This window comes from Crocuta crocuta, unplaced genomic scaffold, assembly GCF_008692635.1.
Source record: "Crocuta crocuta isolate KB4526 unplaced genomic scaffold, BGI_CrCroc_1.0 scaffold403, whole genome shotgun sequence".
In the NCBI taxonomy this organism is placed as follows: Eukaryota; Metazoa; Chordata; class Mammalia; order Carnivora; family Hyaenidae; genus Crocuta; species Crocuta crocuta.
The window spans coordinates 797,561-815,146 of NW_027530631.1; positions in this window are offsets into that span (position 1 = coordinate 797,561).

The window sequence follows — 17,586 nt, forward strand, 5'->3', positions numbered from 1 at the left end:
TTTTTTAATTCAGCTAAAAATATGATCTATAAATGTGTCACACTGTTTTTAAAATTAATATTAGAAAACTTATTTTTAGATACCTCTTCAGTTGTTTGGTCCGCTTTAAAAATACAAGAGAGGTAGAACGATCTATGCTGTGATGCGAGTAGGTTGGCAAATCCTCTTTCCAAAACTCACTATTACTACCGGATGTAATTGCTAAAAAAAAAGCATTTAACGGCTCCAGAAATTGACCAAATAAAAATAAACACGTTCTTGAAAAGCTGTTGAACTTTGAGTAAGATCAGTTAAGAGTCTGTGGCGTACTTGACTGAGGCTGTTTCCAGCCAGCCGGCCCAGTAGATCTGTAGTTCCACTGGATTGGAGAAAGACACAAAACCCCTCAGCTCTAGCATCGGAGGCGACTCCCTTACTTTAACGTGGAAGCAAAAAAACACCATGCTCGGGTTGTAGGTAAAAGTAGCAGTCTCAGTGGCAATTGAATGGAGGAGATGAGCAGCTCTGATAGCTTGAGGCTGCAGTTCTGACGAGAGCAAGCAAGGGATCAGAGAACTAGCAAGAATTTTAACAAGGAAATCTTGAAACCGAAATAACCTTGTATAGGCCCTCCGCACATCCCTGGCCACCTTCTGCATGCATAAGACTAAAGGGTGTCCAAGATAAACACACCCCTGGATGACCAGCAGACTGCTTACATATGTAGAGATGCAAAAGGGCCCAGAGAAAAGCCTGGCATGTCTGAAAACTGCCAGATGTTTGAAGGCATTCTCTGGCTAGCTTGAACACAGCTTCTGACAAGCCCTTGTCCTGACCGCTAAGCAACGCAGACTAAAGAGTGACCCTAAAATGCCAGGTTCAGAAAAAAATTAAAAGAATAAGTATATAAAACTGAGCAGAGACATTCATAGCCACACACTGCCATGGAGACAGATTTTTACAGATTTGTTATAGGAAAATCACTAGATAATAAACAAACAAACAAACAAAAAACCAGCAATAGCAAATCTCAAAGGGGAAGTTAGAATCCAAAGTTGCCAAAATATATTATCTAAGTATAATTTTACGTGTCCAGATTTCAACCAAAAAAAATCACAAGATATGCAAAGAAATAGGAAAGTGTAACATATGCTCAGGAAAAGTCAGTAAAAACTTTTTTTTAGTGGGTCCACATAGGAATTAACAGATATGACTAAATATATACGTATATATTTGCCTCCACAAAGAATTTTAATAGAAAAATAGAAACATAAAATAATAGAAATTTTGGAGTTAAAAGGTATGACTTTTTAAGAAATACATGTTGCCAGACATAAATGTTCTCATCTCAGGACTTTCTATAATGTCACAGAAATGAACATAATATTGTATTAGGCACATAGATAAATGGAACAAAATAAAGTCTAAAAATATATCCACACATATATTATCAGTTAATTTGCATCAAAAGCACTATTCAGTAAGTAATTTGCCAAAGAAATTTCAACAAATGCTGCTGGAAAAACTAGATGAACTTATGGAGGGAAAAAAATGAACCTTGATCTCTACTTTCACCATCCACAACAAATTAATGTGAAATGTGTCATAGACCAGTGTAAAAACCACAACTATTATTTCTTAGAAGATTATAGGATAATATCTTGGACACTTTGGGTAGGCAAAAATGTTTCAAACAGATCATACATTCACTAGAAACACAAGAAAAAAGTGTAAAAATAAACCTATTCACCAGAAATATACACACTGAAATATAGACACATTTGTACATAGTAGTGTTATTTATGATAGCCAAAATAGGACACAACCCAAACATCTATCAACAGGTAACAAGATTTAAAAAACTATAGTATATTCAAACCATGGAATGTTACTCAGCAGTGAATAGGAATACATTCTTGACATGCAACAACAGGGATAAAAATATGTGAATGAAATAGATGACAAAGAAAGAGCATATACTGTGTTAATTAACTGAGCAAAATTATAGTAGTAAAAATCAGATCAGTGGTCGTGTAGGATGAGGCATGGGAGTTTGGGAAGGGGCATAAGAAAACGTTTTGGATGATGGAAGTTTTTTGTATCTTAATTTGGCAGTTTGCGGTAGTATATACAGTTTTTTATTAAACACTTGAACTTGTATACTTAAAGTGTGTGCACTCTTTTTTTATGGAGATTATGCCTCCATAACCAACTTTAAAGAAAAAGGCCTATGCAGTCTCCTCCATGGTCATAGTTCCAAAAAGTATGTATAAAATCATCTACCAAATTGGTTCAAATCTTACTTTCTTTTGGACTCTGGATCATGTACCTTTCTCTTTGACTGATCAATTTCAATATCTAACAGTATTCTTATGCTTATCTCAAAGACAACCAATTAGGGGCATATGGGTGGCTCAGTTGGTTAAATGGCTGACTCTTGATCTTGCCTCAGGTCATGATTTTACGGTTCCTGGGATTGAGCCCAGCGTTGGGCTCTGAGCTGGCAGTGTGAAGCCTGCTTGGAATTCTCTCTCTCCTCTCCCTCTGCCCCTCCCCTACTCACACTCGCTCTCTCAAAACAAATAAATAAACATGAAAAAATTTTAAAAAATAACAACAACCAAAAAAAATTATCAGTTTGTTTCCCTGCAGCTCTCAGCATCTGTATTAATGGTACTTGCATCTATCTACCTTATCTCTTTTATCTACCATCTACCTATCCTCAAGTCAGAAACTTGTAGGCAATTCTTGACATTTTGTTCTCTCCTTTATTTTTTACATATGTATGTGTTTTAAAAATTCATGAAAAGTATGATGACAATGACTCAATAAAGAATTTCACATTGGTATTTTTCATATCTAATCCTGTTGATACACTCTATGGCATCCACCTTAGTCCTAGTCACTATCTCTTCTCCCAGAATTAAAGTGCTCATCTTGGTCTTCCTGTTTCTTTTCTTGTCCTATTTAAAACCGTTTTCGATACATCAATAAGGCAGATATTTAGAAATTGTAAATGAAGTAAAAAAAAACTACGGTTTATATCCATTGAATAGATTTTCATTAAATTTCAAATAAAATCCTACTCCTATTTGTATCAGGTGTACCTCTCCAATATGAAAAACAACTCTCCTATTATTCACTACACTGCATAAATTTATCTTGAGAGAGATTCCATTATAAACAGTAGTACCCATCATATAGTAGATACCTGGTAAGTATTTATTAAATTAATAAATGACATAGACTACATTTGTTTTCAAAATAACCATAATGCTTTCCTACATCAAGGTTTCTATAACTGATATCCTTATTACCTGGAATAGTATGACCCTAATTCTTTGCCTGTCAAACCCATTCATCTTCCACTTTTTATTTTAAATGTCACTTTATCTGGCAGAACTTCCATGACTCTCCACCACTTGAATTAGGTTCCATTCATTTAATTTATTTCAAAATACCCTGAACCCTCCTTTTATAGTATGTATCACATATAGTAAATATTTATATTTAAAATAGCACTAAATATTTAAAGTACTCAGAATGACCATGAAATGATGCATTACACATCTATATACCCAGTTAACAAGGTAAAATAAGGGTTAACATTTTGCCATAGTTGTTATAGCTCTCTATCTTTCTGTCTCCCTCTTCTTCCCCCTTTCCTTCTCTCCTTCTCTCATTTTAAAAATACAAATGTTCCAATAAAGGTAAAATTTGTTTCCTACTTTGTGGTTATTGTTGCTGTTTGCCAAATACCTGGCCACTCTGAATTTGTGGTAAGATTGTACTTTCTGGCATCCTTCTTATTTGACAGAGTTATACCCATAGTCCTGGCCAATGAGTTGTGAGTTTAATTAATGCCTGCCACTTGTAGACCTGGGAACTTAATTACCCATGTTATCTCTTTTCCTCTGGCACACTGAACGCTAACATTTCAGATGGTGCTGTTCAGTTCAGCTACTCACTGATTTAGCATGAGCAAAAACATTCGCTTTCCTCTCTTGATCTACAATAGGTACTAGCATGTATGAAACAAGTTTTGTTGTTTAAAGACACTAAATGTTGGAAGTTGGTTTATTCTTCAGAATAACCTAGTCTCTCCTCCTTTACCAGTCTCCTTTACCATAGACTGGTAAAGTCTATGTCTCTTTATCCTTTCTCCATCCCTATGTGAATATTGAAATATACTCTTGTTTTAAGCATATGATATACATATGCACTGTTCTTTGTTCATTTTATATTTTTAAAAACTATCAGCATTTATATATGTTAATATATAATAATTAATATTAATATATAATAATTTTAACCATTGTATTTTTTGTGTGTGTGGTAAGAACATTTCTGTGTGTATTTACTTCCTGAGGCTAGATTGTTTCCCTTTCTCACAAGCACAGCTTAGGAGTAAAGATCCTTACAAATGAAAAGATGATTCCTTNAACCAAGTTTTGGATAATTCCTTCAACTTTAAGATATTTTGCCAATTATTCTATGCAGTGAGTTTATCGGTTTGGGTTCTCATTAGTAATATATGGCAACTCATGTATTTCCTATAACCTGTCTATTACATAGATTTAAGAGACAATTTTTTCATTATTTGTGGACATGAAATGAAATTTTCATGGTTGTTTTAATATGCATTTTCCTGATTACTAATAAGACTGGCTGTCAACTTAGGTTTCTTTTTCATGAATTGAATTACCTTTTCAAATATTTTGCCCATACTATTTCCAACCTAAGTGTTTATTATTTCATAAAATTGTGTAGAATGGTTTTACTATAGCCTAGATACCAAATCTTTGTCAGTTATGTGTGTCTCAAAAATCTATTACTTTTTATCTCACTGTAATTGTAGTTAATTTTATATGTATTTCTCACAAAATTAATAAATTTATTAACTTATTAATAAATTTAAATTTATTCTTTTTAATTAGTGATGATCAAGGAAGGAAAACAAAATTCTGATACTTAATCTCATACTGAATGTTATATTTTTACTTCCCCTTCAAAATCTTTACTAAAGGTTTCTATCTGATTAGGAGAACTTCTGCTTGGAATTATCATTGAAAATTATCTTGATCATTCTTACCCTTTCCTTAACATATGAGTTTAGGATTAGTTAGTCAAATTCCATGGAATTACAAGATATTTTTTAAAAATGTTTATTTTATTTTGAAAGAGAGAGACAGAAAGAGAGAGGAGTGGGGGGAGGTACAGAGAGGAGGAGGAGAGAGAATCCCAAGCAGGCTCCCTGCTGCTGCCAACACAGAGCCTGGCATGGGGCTTGAACCCATGAACCATGAGATCATGACCTGAGCTGCAACCAAGAGTTGGACGCTTAATTGCCTGAGCCACCCAGGCACTAATATAAAGTAAATTATATGTTAATTTGGGAAAATTTCCATCTTTACTGTATTGAAGAATATATTATTTTAATTGGTTTAGATCTCCTTATGTGTCTTATATTGATGTTTTATTCAATGTTAAAATTTTCTTTCTATAATTATTTCACATATTTAAAGGTTTATCATATATAACTTATAATTATTGCTATTGTTTATGGCATATTTAAAAATGTTACATTTTGTGGGGTGCCTCAGTCGCTCAATCGGTTAAGCATCTGACTCTTGTTTTGGCTGAAGTCATGATCTCACACTTGTGAGATCACACCTTGCATAGGGCTCGGCATTGAGCATGGAACCTGCTTGGGCTTCTCTCTCTCCCTCTCTGTCTGTCCCTTCCCTGCTCTGCTCACACCCACTCACTCTTTCTAGAAATAAATAAACATTTAAAATAATAAAAATAGGGGCACCTGGGTGACTTAGTCGGTTAAGCGTCCGACTTTCGCTTAGGTCATGATCTCGCGGTTCGTGGGTTCGAGCCCCGTGTCGGGCTCTGTGCTGACTGCCAGCTCGGAGCCTGGAGCCTATTTCAGAGTCTGTGTCTCCCTCTCTCTCTGACCCTCCCCTGCTCACCCTGTCTCTCTCTCTCTCTCCTAGAAATAAATAAAAATTAAAAATAAATAAATAAATAAAATAACAAAAATAAACACAATTTATATTTTATAATTTTCTTAGAACTAACTGCTATGTATCTAGAAAACATGTTAATAACTATATATAAATATGCATAGCTAATTTATTTTGCCTTTATTTAATTTAGGATTTTTATATTTACATTATTAAATGATCTTTTTCTTTCACATATAGTTCTTGCATGAGTTGTTATACAGACTTCGTAAGATAAATTGAGGTTCTTTTTCTATCTTCTTATTCTGTATAGGTTATTTCCTTGTGAGTTTGATAGAAATAAAAGCAAAAGGGAGTGGTGATGGAAGAGGAATGCCAGGTTTTGTTGAAGATTTTTGACTAGTGGTTTCATTTCATTATTGATCACNACATAACAGAAAAGGGGGATAGAAAGGGGGAGAGGAAGAAAATTTTTTTCATGTTTATTTATTTTGAGAGAGAGAGAAAATGCACAAGCAGGGAAAAGGCAGAGAGAGAAAGAAAAAGAGGGAGAAAGAGAATCCCAAGCAGGCTCTGTGCTGTCAGCACAGAGGCAAATGTAGAGCTTGATCCCATGAACCATGAGATCATGACCTGAGCTAAAATCAAGAGTTGGAGGCTCAACTACTGATGTTTATTCAATTTTTGAGAAAGAGAGAGAGACAGAGAGTGAGTGGGGGAGGGGCAGAGAGAAAGTGGGGGAGGGGCAGAGTGAGACAGTGAGAGGGAGCCTCAAGCAGGCTCCAGGCTCTGAGGTGTCAGCAAAGTGCCCTATGTGGTGCTCGAAGTCATGAACCATGAGATCATGACCTAAGCTGGAGTTGGACGCTTAACCAACTGAGCTACCCAGGCACCCCTGTGGTATTCTTTTCCATTTTCTGGACAATAAAAAACTGGATTTAAGAATGTAATTTACACTTTTTAACTAGAAGAAACTTTGACTTCCATCTTGTGGAATTGACATTGGAAAGATTTACAGAGCCAACTCTGCTTGTAAAACCTACATTTGACGGCAGAGATGGAAAAAATATATTAAACCTCCCTCCAAAATGTCTCTTTCCTTTGGAGGAACTAGTATGGAAATGAAAAAAGAAAAAAAGCTATGGGAAAAGAGGACATAATATATTCTTTGGTTTACACATAGCCTATAGGACAGATCTCAAGCTATTTGGTCCATTAGATAACTACCTCTGAAACACAAAGTTTATAGTTTTAAAGGGATGTGCAAAGCAGCCTTAAATGGAAAACAAATGCTTAGTTGTGATTTTTATGAAACCCACAATTTTTTAGGAGAGAAAAGACAACATAAGAAATTATAGAAACATCAATATTGTGAAATATCATGGCTTGTAATACACTACAGAAATGTAGAGATTTTTGTTTAAAACTAAAGCAAAACATCTAGTTGGCACTGCAAATTAAGAGTAATAATAAATGATTCTTACAACGTCATGGCAAGAGCAAATATCTGTAAAGGGGCAAATATTTCTATTGTACAATGCTGAGTAACATTATAGAAGTGTGACGGCAAATGAGTGTTATTTTTTTTGCCTAACCTACAAAATCATAAATTTTTTTCAAGAAGACAAGCAACAACTCTCTTGCGTATGGAAAATGTGAAACTTGGTATGTCTGAATAAAGAATAGTTTCCTATGTCACATGAGCCTTATTGCCCATAACTTTATTGATTGTATTTTTTATTAGTTCTCAATTCAATTCTACTTGTAAGAGGAAAAAATTATTTATTTCATTGTTTCATCTCTTAACATATCATGACCTTCATCTTTCACAACAAATACATTTATCCTACCTTGCAAAGCTCAAAGTCCAGTTTTAAAAAGAACAATTCATTCTTCTTTAAAATGAGGAAGAGAATGAGATCCTTCCTGGAAATGTTACCTTTTTATGCTATTATCTGTCCCCTCATATACCATATGTGATGATGCTAAGAAGGGATTTCACTCACAGTAATAATTGTCAGCAAGCATATACTTCCTTTTTGTTAAGTATCTTAGCAGTGACCCTGAACTTTAAGATTCTTAGAATGTTTGCTCTTTAGCAAATTAACACATATGGTTACTTTGTATCCATTTTTAGAGTAAATTTCCTTAACAGACTCTCCTATAATATTCACATATTTTCTGCACTGTATGTACACCAGAGTAAATATGGTTTTGGAGGAATAGAAAGGCAAAGGGCAAATTTAAGTCATGACTTGATGGCCACATGGTTTAAGTATTTCTAATTTATAGTATCTGTGATGAGTTTTTCAACATGCAACCTTGGAATCAAAGGGATATGGAAGCAAATGGAACCAAAACATAAGTCTGGAGGACTTCAGATTTAATTACTTTAGACATACACACAGGCATAATGCTTGTTTGGCTGCCAAATTTTCATGATAGGGCTTGGTGAAAGGGCTTGGTGAAAATGTGTAGCCAGTGAAGGTTAGGCACATATCTCTTTTCTTCATGGGCATCTTCTTTTAATTTATGTTTGAACACCAAGATGAATACACAAGATGGCCAACTGCTTTGACTATATCTCTTAAAATATGCAGAGTACAGAGGCCTTGGAACTTCTCCTGTACGTGCATGTATCACTCTCTTCACTATGTTGACTTCCAGACCTCTCGCTTCCATTTATTCATCACCAGCTTTACTGCCACTGCCTTGCTTCAGTCACAAATCATTCCTTTTGGAGACTACTGTAATAGTTTCCTCCACCAACTCCTACCCATGTCTTTTACACACCTTAATAATTCCATCATTTCATGAGTACTTAGTATAGATTTATCTTGTTCTTGAAATAGGTCGATTCCTCCTTGTCTGTATTTTCTCAAATTGGGGTACTCTTTACCCTAAAATGGGCCAGGAGACTCTTGAGGGTAAGGACCCACATGGCACACAGCTGTTGAGTGTCAGGACTTTTGTTGTTTTTTTTTGCTTGTGATTTAGTATTTGTGGAAGAAAATATTGTTATTATATGAAAATTTTACCTACGTATGAAATAAAATATAAAATTGGCATTTATTTAAAGCTGAGTATAAATTGCAGATTGAAATTGGGCTATAATGATATGGATGATGGGTTTTTCATACTCTTGTCATTCACTTAAAAACTCCATGTGTTAGCTACCACTGTTTTGCTCACGTCATAAAGATCAGCAGAAGCAGGAGCAGGGAACCGCAGAGGAGGGGGAGGAGAGGACGGTGGGTAAGGAGATGGAGTTGCCATTTTCTGGGAGAGGGGAGCTACAGGAGGGGCTGCTAAGGAGGAGAGTTTGTGTCTTTTTTGTTTATAATCATTTAATGAATGTTCCAAATACACCATTCACTGAGCTGCAAGTGAAGATCATGAAGAAGAAAGAAAATTCCACAAGGACACACTCTCAGCAAATTATTGACTCAGGAGCCTAGCTCTTAACCAGTGATATATTGCCTCATGAAAATTTTCCTCTCAAAGGAGAGATTTGAGAGTTCACCTCCTTTTATCTTTACCTCTCTCAGCCTTTACCTGTTTTGAGTTTACTTTCCTCTACCTTCACATTATATAGGGTTATGCTTCCACTCTGCCCTGCCCTTACATTATTTGTAAAAGGGACATTTAAAAAGCATTGTCTAGGTTGGCCTTAGTCGGTAAACATCCAACTCTAGGTCTTTGCTCAAATTTGTGAGATGGAGCCCCATGTCAGACTCTGTGCTGACAGTTCAGGGCCTGTTTGGGATTCTCTCTCTCCCCTTCTTTTAGCTCCTCCCCTGCTCCCACACTCTTTTTATATGCATCAAAATAAATAAATAAACAAACTAAAAAAGCACTATTTCATTTCATACCACACAAAGGCCTTTATGAAATAGACCATGCACACATGTGCAATGTCATCTTCAGCCTCCTCTGTCTTCACATTCTAATTCTACTGACACTCCTTGCCTCATTTTCTCATATTTTGGTGTCATTGAAAATGCCATTCCTTCTGCTTAAAGTCTTTTCTCCTATTTCCATTTAATTGGTTTTGATTTACTGCCCAACTCTCACTTCAGAAGATATCTCTTCTATGAATCCTCATTCCTGAAAAACAACTCTATTTCATCATTATTTCCATGGAATCTTGTACTAAAGAAAGGAGTCCCCCATTAAACAGAATTAAAATAAAGGTAAAAACAAAAACGGTGTGGGATGCTGCTAGAAAGGAAAAAGTGATCTGAAAAAAGAACCAGGATGGCTCAAAATAACAATGTTAACTATCACACACCCCCTGATGGTGGGATGTGATACCATTAGTAAGTTTGCCAAAGTAATTAAGCCTGAGTATTATCAAAGCTCTGGATCTAGCTGATTATTTGCAGGTGATAGAAACAGAAAAATAAGTTAAACTGCACTTTGAGAATGAAACCTGCAAAATTAAGACTGGAAAATTTAGTCAGTCAAATGGCCTGGTTTTTCAACACATGAATTCTAAGGAAAAGGAATGGAGGAAAAACCTATAGATAATTAGAAACATGAAATACATAATGATTTTAAGATTGGGCAAGGCTAAACTGCAATGTCAAAGAACGCACATTTGTGTATTAAAATCTGGTATATATAAGGAAGTAATTACTAAAATAGCCAAGAGAGTGGATACTTTGGGGGAAAATAAATTGGCTGTGAATGAGAATAGGCATACAAAGGATATATTTTGTATTGTGGATTTTTCTGGCTAGAGACTGGTCAGTCCCCCTTTTTGAGCAGCTGATAATTCAACACCCTGACCACTTCCTTTATCTGCATCTGGGGCCACTGTACATCTATACTAACTGCCCCAGGTCTACGTGCCAGACAACTAGCTACACTCCTATTCCTGAGGGCCTGAGAAAATATTCAAATTAGCAATCTACAAGGAGGCTGTTAATTTTACTTTATCCCCCTTCCCTTTGTCATATATAAACTGCCTCCCTACACCTCCAGCTACATGTTAGGCTTTTACCAGATGCAACCCTTTGGGTGAGGTCCTATGTGGCAGCCTTCTCTTGGGGTTATAATTAAAAGAAAGTTTTGTCTTTTCTCCACTCAAGTGTCATTATGTTGTAATTTCCTACTATCAAAAGATCTTTAAATGTTTAAAAACAATATGAAATCTCATGAACTATACTTTTGTGCATTCTACTGTAGACATTGAGTAGAAGATATGTGTCATACAAGGAATAAGACCCAGATAGAATTATAGAAGGTGCTGGGAAAACGAGGTCTACTCCAAGAGGCTGATGAAGAGAAGCATGAGCTGACATCTGTAAACTAAGACTACAGAGCAACTTGTTGGGTTGGGAGAAGGACCATGAACTCCAGGAGGGCAGTTCTTGCAACACAGGGCAGGGAGTGGGGGCGGGGGAGTCAATGATGTGATACAGTATTTGGAAAATTAATGCTAGTTTATTCACAAGCCTGTTAGGGCAGGGAGAAAAAGAGGTTAGAAATATTAAGAAAATTTTAAAAATAATTAAGAAAAAAGTTACAAGAACAAAAACAAATTACAATTTTGATTCTGGTGCAATAACATTTATATGTGAAAATTAATATAACATTGGTTATATAACCAGTGAACAATAGATAAAACTACACTAGGAAGATGGAAGGAGGGGAAGGAAGGTTGTAGAATAGAAACCTCAAGCATAGTAAAGGGAATTCAGTAGAAAATTTGATAAACTAGGAAACAGCCGTCTGTAGTTATTATATAGAAATAGGGAGACAAATAGCAGAATAAACAACTTAAAGAATTGAGAATGTTTGGCCCAAGAGTGAGAGTATGAACTCAAATCGCAAACATTTTCACTTTCAGTAAAATGGCACCACACTTCGGAAGCAATAGCCAAATCATTATGTAAAGTTGTTAGGGGACGTCTGGGTCACTCAGTCCGTTAAGCATCTGACTTCAGCTCAGGTCATGATTTCACAGTTTGTGGGTTCGAGTCCGGCATTGGGCTCTGTGCTGATGACTCAGAGCCTGGAGCCTGCTTTGGATTCTGTGTCTCCCTCTCTTTCTGCCCCTCTCCTGCTCATGCTCTCTCAGTCTCTGAAAATGAATAAACATTAAAAAAATAAAAAAATAAGGTTATTAGAATATTTTCCAATATTCTCTTAAACTTGGTAAGCAATAAATGGCTTATATTTTTCTTTTTTTCACATTTGGTTTCATTTTACCTTTCTTTCTTTTTTTTTTTTTTTTTTTAACTCTAGATACTGTAGTTATGCCTGGACTTCCCCAAACTGAAAACATTATGATATGACCTAATAAATTTATATAAAATCCAGCTGGAGTATCTAAAGGAGATATCTAAAGGAGTATGTGTTTCATATTTCTGTTTTTTGAATAAAAATAAAATATACTTTCTTATTATGAAGCAAGATAAACTCTAATTGCAGCTTTCCCTTATCAGTTTCAGGAAGAGAAGTAGATTTGGTCCATGCAGCAAAACCATCTGCATTTAGGCTTAAGAATCACAACAAATGATAGGATTACAAACTAATATAGATTTTAGAAATGCCCACCTTTTTGTTGCACTATTCTGTAGAAAAGAGCCCAAGGATGACTTTTCCATGACAAAGAAATAATTTTCTGGGTAGTTAAAATAGTGGTTTTAAAAAATATTTTGTCCATGAACTCACAGATGCAGAGATGAGTATATTTCAAGAAAGTCAAATAAGTAGAATTATGTTATTTCATAATTGGAAATACCCCTCTGCCCTTTGCAAAATTTGTAGACAAGGAGAGAGGAGAGTAAAGAGGCTAAAAACATGGACTGTAATCATTCCTAATATACGGTTCATTTTATTTTTAGTCAGTAATCAAAAACAGATCATGAAGTGTGAGATGCTGATTTCTTGGTATGTACAGAGCACAAAAGCTAATTAGTATACACACACATATGTGGGTGTATTTACATATATATTCACATATTTGAATAAGCTCAAAGCTTAAATATCTATAAGGTGGTGTTTTGGAACACAACTAAACCATTAAGTTTCAAATTTTTCTGCAGCAATATCTGAAGTTATAGGCAATATCTCAATTACTAAATCCTCTAGGAGATTGTGTGCATGTGTGAATCTGACTTGGACATACAGAAAGTTCGGGAAATACCATTACCAAATTGTTGTTCAATAACAGTTATATTAGGCAGGAAGACAGAAGACAGAAGTTTTGGCAATAACAGGAAAAAATTCTCTGACCATTATGAGGTCTTAGGATCCTAACAGTTGTAGGAGCTTAGAACCCATGTATGTACTGCAAGTAGGAGATAAAGAAGTAAGTGAAAAAAAATCATCTACAAACTTGTTGAAATAGACCAGATAGATTGATAGACAGGTAGATATATATATATAGAGAGAGAGAGAGAGAGATAGTAGATAGATAGATAGATAGATGATAGATAAACAGGTAGATAGAAGATAGAAGATGATAGATAGATAGATGATAGATGATAGATAGATAGATAGATAGATAGATAGATAGATAGATAGATAGATGATAGATAGATAGATAGTCAGGTTTGGGAGGCAAAGCCTAATGCTGTGGCTGTCAAACTTCATTGTGCATGAGAATCATGTGGATAGTTTGTTAAACTTCACATGCTTCAACACAATTCAAGTTTTTGATGCAGTAGGTCTAGGGTAAAGTCTGAAAATACTGAACATTAGATGAACACTGTGCTCCCAGAAAACATTAATGGGTAAGAAATACTCCCAAACATTAGTCTCCCAAATTCCTCCCTTCCCTTTTGTATTCTGAGAAATGGTTTCTTAGAAAGAACCACTCATTTCATTTTTTAATAAATATTTTATTTTATTTTTTTATATTTATTAAACATTTTTATTTAATTTTTTTTTTTAGTTTATTGTCAGGTTGGTTTCCATATAAAACTCAGTGCTCATCCTAACAAGTGCCCTTTCCCATGTCCATCACCCCCCTTCTCTTCTCCCCAACCCCCATCAGTCCCCCATCAGTTTGTTCTTGGTATTCAAGAGTCTCTCATGGTTTGCCTGCCTCCCTCTCTCCAACTGTTTTCTCCCCTTCTCCTCCCCCATGGTCCTCTGTTAAATTTCTCCTGTTACACTTATAAGTGAAAACATATGGTATCTGTCCTTCTCTGCCTGACTTCTTTCACTCAGCATAATACCCTCGAGTTCCATCCACATTGCTACAAATGGCCAGATCTCATTCTCTCTGATTGTCATGTAATATTCCATTGTATAGATAAACCACATCTTCTTGATCCATTCATCAGTTGATGGACTTTTAGGCTCTGATTTGGCTATTGTTGAAAGTGTTGCTATGAACATTGGGTACGTGTGCCCCTAAGTATCAGCACTACTGTATCCCTTGGTTAAATTCCTAGCATTGCTATTGCTGGGTCTTAGGGGAGTTCTATTGTTAATTTTTTGAGGAATCTCATAAAAGCCATTTATGAGAAGCCTACAGCTAATATCATCCTCAAAGCTGAAAAACTGAGAGCTTTCCCCCTGAAATCAGGAACACAACAGGGATGTCCACTCTCACCACTATTGTTTAACATAGTGCCTGAAGTCCTAGCACCAGCAATCAGACAACAAAAGGAAATAAAAGGCATAAGAATTAGCAGAGATGAAGTCAAACTTTCACTTTTTGCAGATGACATGATACTCTACATGGAAAACCCATCAGACTCCACCAGAAGCCTACCATAACTGATCCATGAGTTGAGCAACGTCGCAGGGTACAAAATCAATGTACAGAAATCGGTTGCATTTTTATACACCAACAATGAAGCAACAGAAGGAGAAATCAAGAAACTGACCCCATTCACAATTGCACAAAGAAAGCCCATAAAATACCTAGAAATAAACCTAACCAAAGATATAGGAGATCTGTATAATGAAAACTACAGAAAACTTATGAAGGAAATTGAAGATGACACAAAGAAATGGAAAAACATTCCATGCTCCTGGATCAGAAGAATAAATATTGTTAAAATGTCAGTACTACTCAAAGCAATCTACATATTCAATGCAATCCCAATCAAAATTGCACCAGCATTCTTCTCAAAGCTAGAACAAACAATCCTAAAATTTGTACGGAACCACAAAAGATCCCGAATAGCCAAAGTGATATTGAAGAAGGAAACCAAAATGGAAGGCATCACAATCTCGGACTTTAGCCTCTACTACAAAGCTGTAGTCATCAAAACAGTATGGTATTGACACAAAAAGAGACACATAGACCAATGGAATAGAATAGAGAACATAGAATTGGACCCACAAATGTATGGCCAATTAATCTTTGACAAAGCAAGAAAGAGTATCCAAAGGAAAAAAGACAGCTTCTTTATTTTTTTAAAAATTTTAAATGTTTTTTAAAACATTATTTTTACTTATTTCTGAGAGAGAGAGACAGCGTGAGCAGGAGAGGGTCAGAGAGAGAGGGAGATACATAATCTGAAATAGGCTCCAGGCTCTGAGCTGGCAGTCAGCACAGAGCCCGATGCCGGGCTCCAACCCACGAACCGTGAGAGCGTGACCTGAGCCAAAGTCTGACGCCTAACCAACTGAGCCACCCAGGCACCCCAAGACAGCCTCTTTAACAGATGGTGCTGGGAGAACTGGACAGCAGCATGCAGAAGAATGAAACTAGACCACTTTCTCACACCATACAAAAATAAACTCAAACTGGATGAAGGACCTGAATGTGAGACAGGAAACTATCAAAACCCTAGAGGAGAAAGCAGGAAACAAGCTCCTTGACCTTAACCACAGCAATTTCTTACTTGACACATCCCCAAAGGCAAGGGAATCAAGAGCAAAAATTAACTATTGGGACCTCATCATGATAAGAACCACTCATTTCAATATGATTTAGAATAGACTCACTGACCGCACTTTCTCGTAAGTCACTTAGACTTGCAAATGATTCATCTTTACCTGTGTCAAGCCCAAACACAGGTCCTTGGACTTTGTGCTCTTTGTCCCATGAATGATTAGCTAATATTAGAACTGTTTGTACCCTTAAAACTAGCTATATCCAGAGAAAAGCTCCTGTTCAGCGACTGAGACATTCCCTGACTCAAAAACAATGACAAATGTTAATTATTCTTCTGCGTCTTGTTCCCCTGTCTCCCTACAAAATTCGAAGGAAAAACCACGCTGCTGTGACATTGTGATCTTCGGTTTTCAGTGTTTGCACTATTCCAGTAGTCTGAATAAAATCAGTCTCCTTTACTTATGTTTTCATCTTTAACGAGCCCTAGATTTCACATTTATAACAAGTACCCAGATGAGGCACAGGCTGCTGCCCTGGGGAACCGCACTTTGGAAACTGCCACCTGAAGGCAATTATAAGCAATTGGAAGACTCTCTGATTCACACTATTTAGTCTAAAGGACACTAAGTATGTGAAGCTGGTTAGTAATTGAGCTAAGTGGCAAAGCTTCTCAGGTGAAAATTGGGACCTGCTATAAAAATGGAGGAATGCCGTCTCCTAGGTTTTCTTCTTGAAAGAGCAGGGTTATTTTTGAGATGGACTCTGTGACCTATCAGTAAGGCGTCATCCCACCAAGTGTGACTCCTGCACACGAAGACGGGAAAGAGTCCTTCAACATTTGGTAAGTAGTGCCAGACCTAGAGAAATCAAGTTATGCCTCCTGTATTACTGTATTGCTACCAAAGTAGTTTAGTAACTCATACTTTCGTTGTGAATGAAGGCATTAGCATTTCGGATTTGAACTATATTTCCACATCCTCTCAGATAAAAACAAGAAAACAGAACAAAAAGAGCCCCACACTCTCTTCTAACTGAAGGACACAAAGACGGAAACGCCTAACAGAATTCATGCTTAACTAAACACTCAGCAATGTTTTAAATGCTGCCTCTGTATTCATCTTTCATGTCAGCAAAATTAACAGTTTGTGTGCTGTATCTTAGAACAGCCGTGGGGGCGTTCTCTTGCATGGCAGACCTCCTGGCATGACATTTCTATCTTTGGCCCAGTGTTAATGATGTTCCATGCTGACCCTCTTGTGTGAAGGCAGAGCTGGAGAGCATAGCTTTGATAGCGGTGTTTACATGAATGTTTGATAAGCATCTGTCAGCTCCTAGCACTCTACAAGCCTGGGAACACAAGAGAAGCCAGGGAACCCTGGAGCTTTGCCACCTGAAAGCATAATCTGGTGTGTTTGCTGAATTTCAAATCAGCACTGAGATTGTTCTCTTTGTAGCTCGGATTGTAATTTATGTATTATTTACTCAAAAAAGAGAACCAGCGATAAAAGACAATTACTTTTTCCAAAAAGGGTGTTGTGTATGGAGGTCAGAATTCTTTTAAGGTACACTTATTGTGCTAAATTTGGTTTGGTCCCACTGGACACAATATCTTGCATAGTGAGGTATATTTGACAGGCGATACAGTTTTAAGAATATTGATTTCCCCTCACCCCACCTCCAAATCTAAATATATTTCTCCCTTAAAATAAAAGATGGTGCTAGGGAAAGACTATATATACCCAAAGCAACCTGTATATTATGATTCTTAATGTGGGCAATAGAGAAAAAAAATGCACATATTAATTGACTTTGAAATTTTAGAGAACA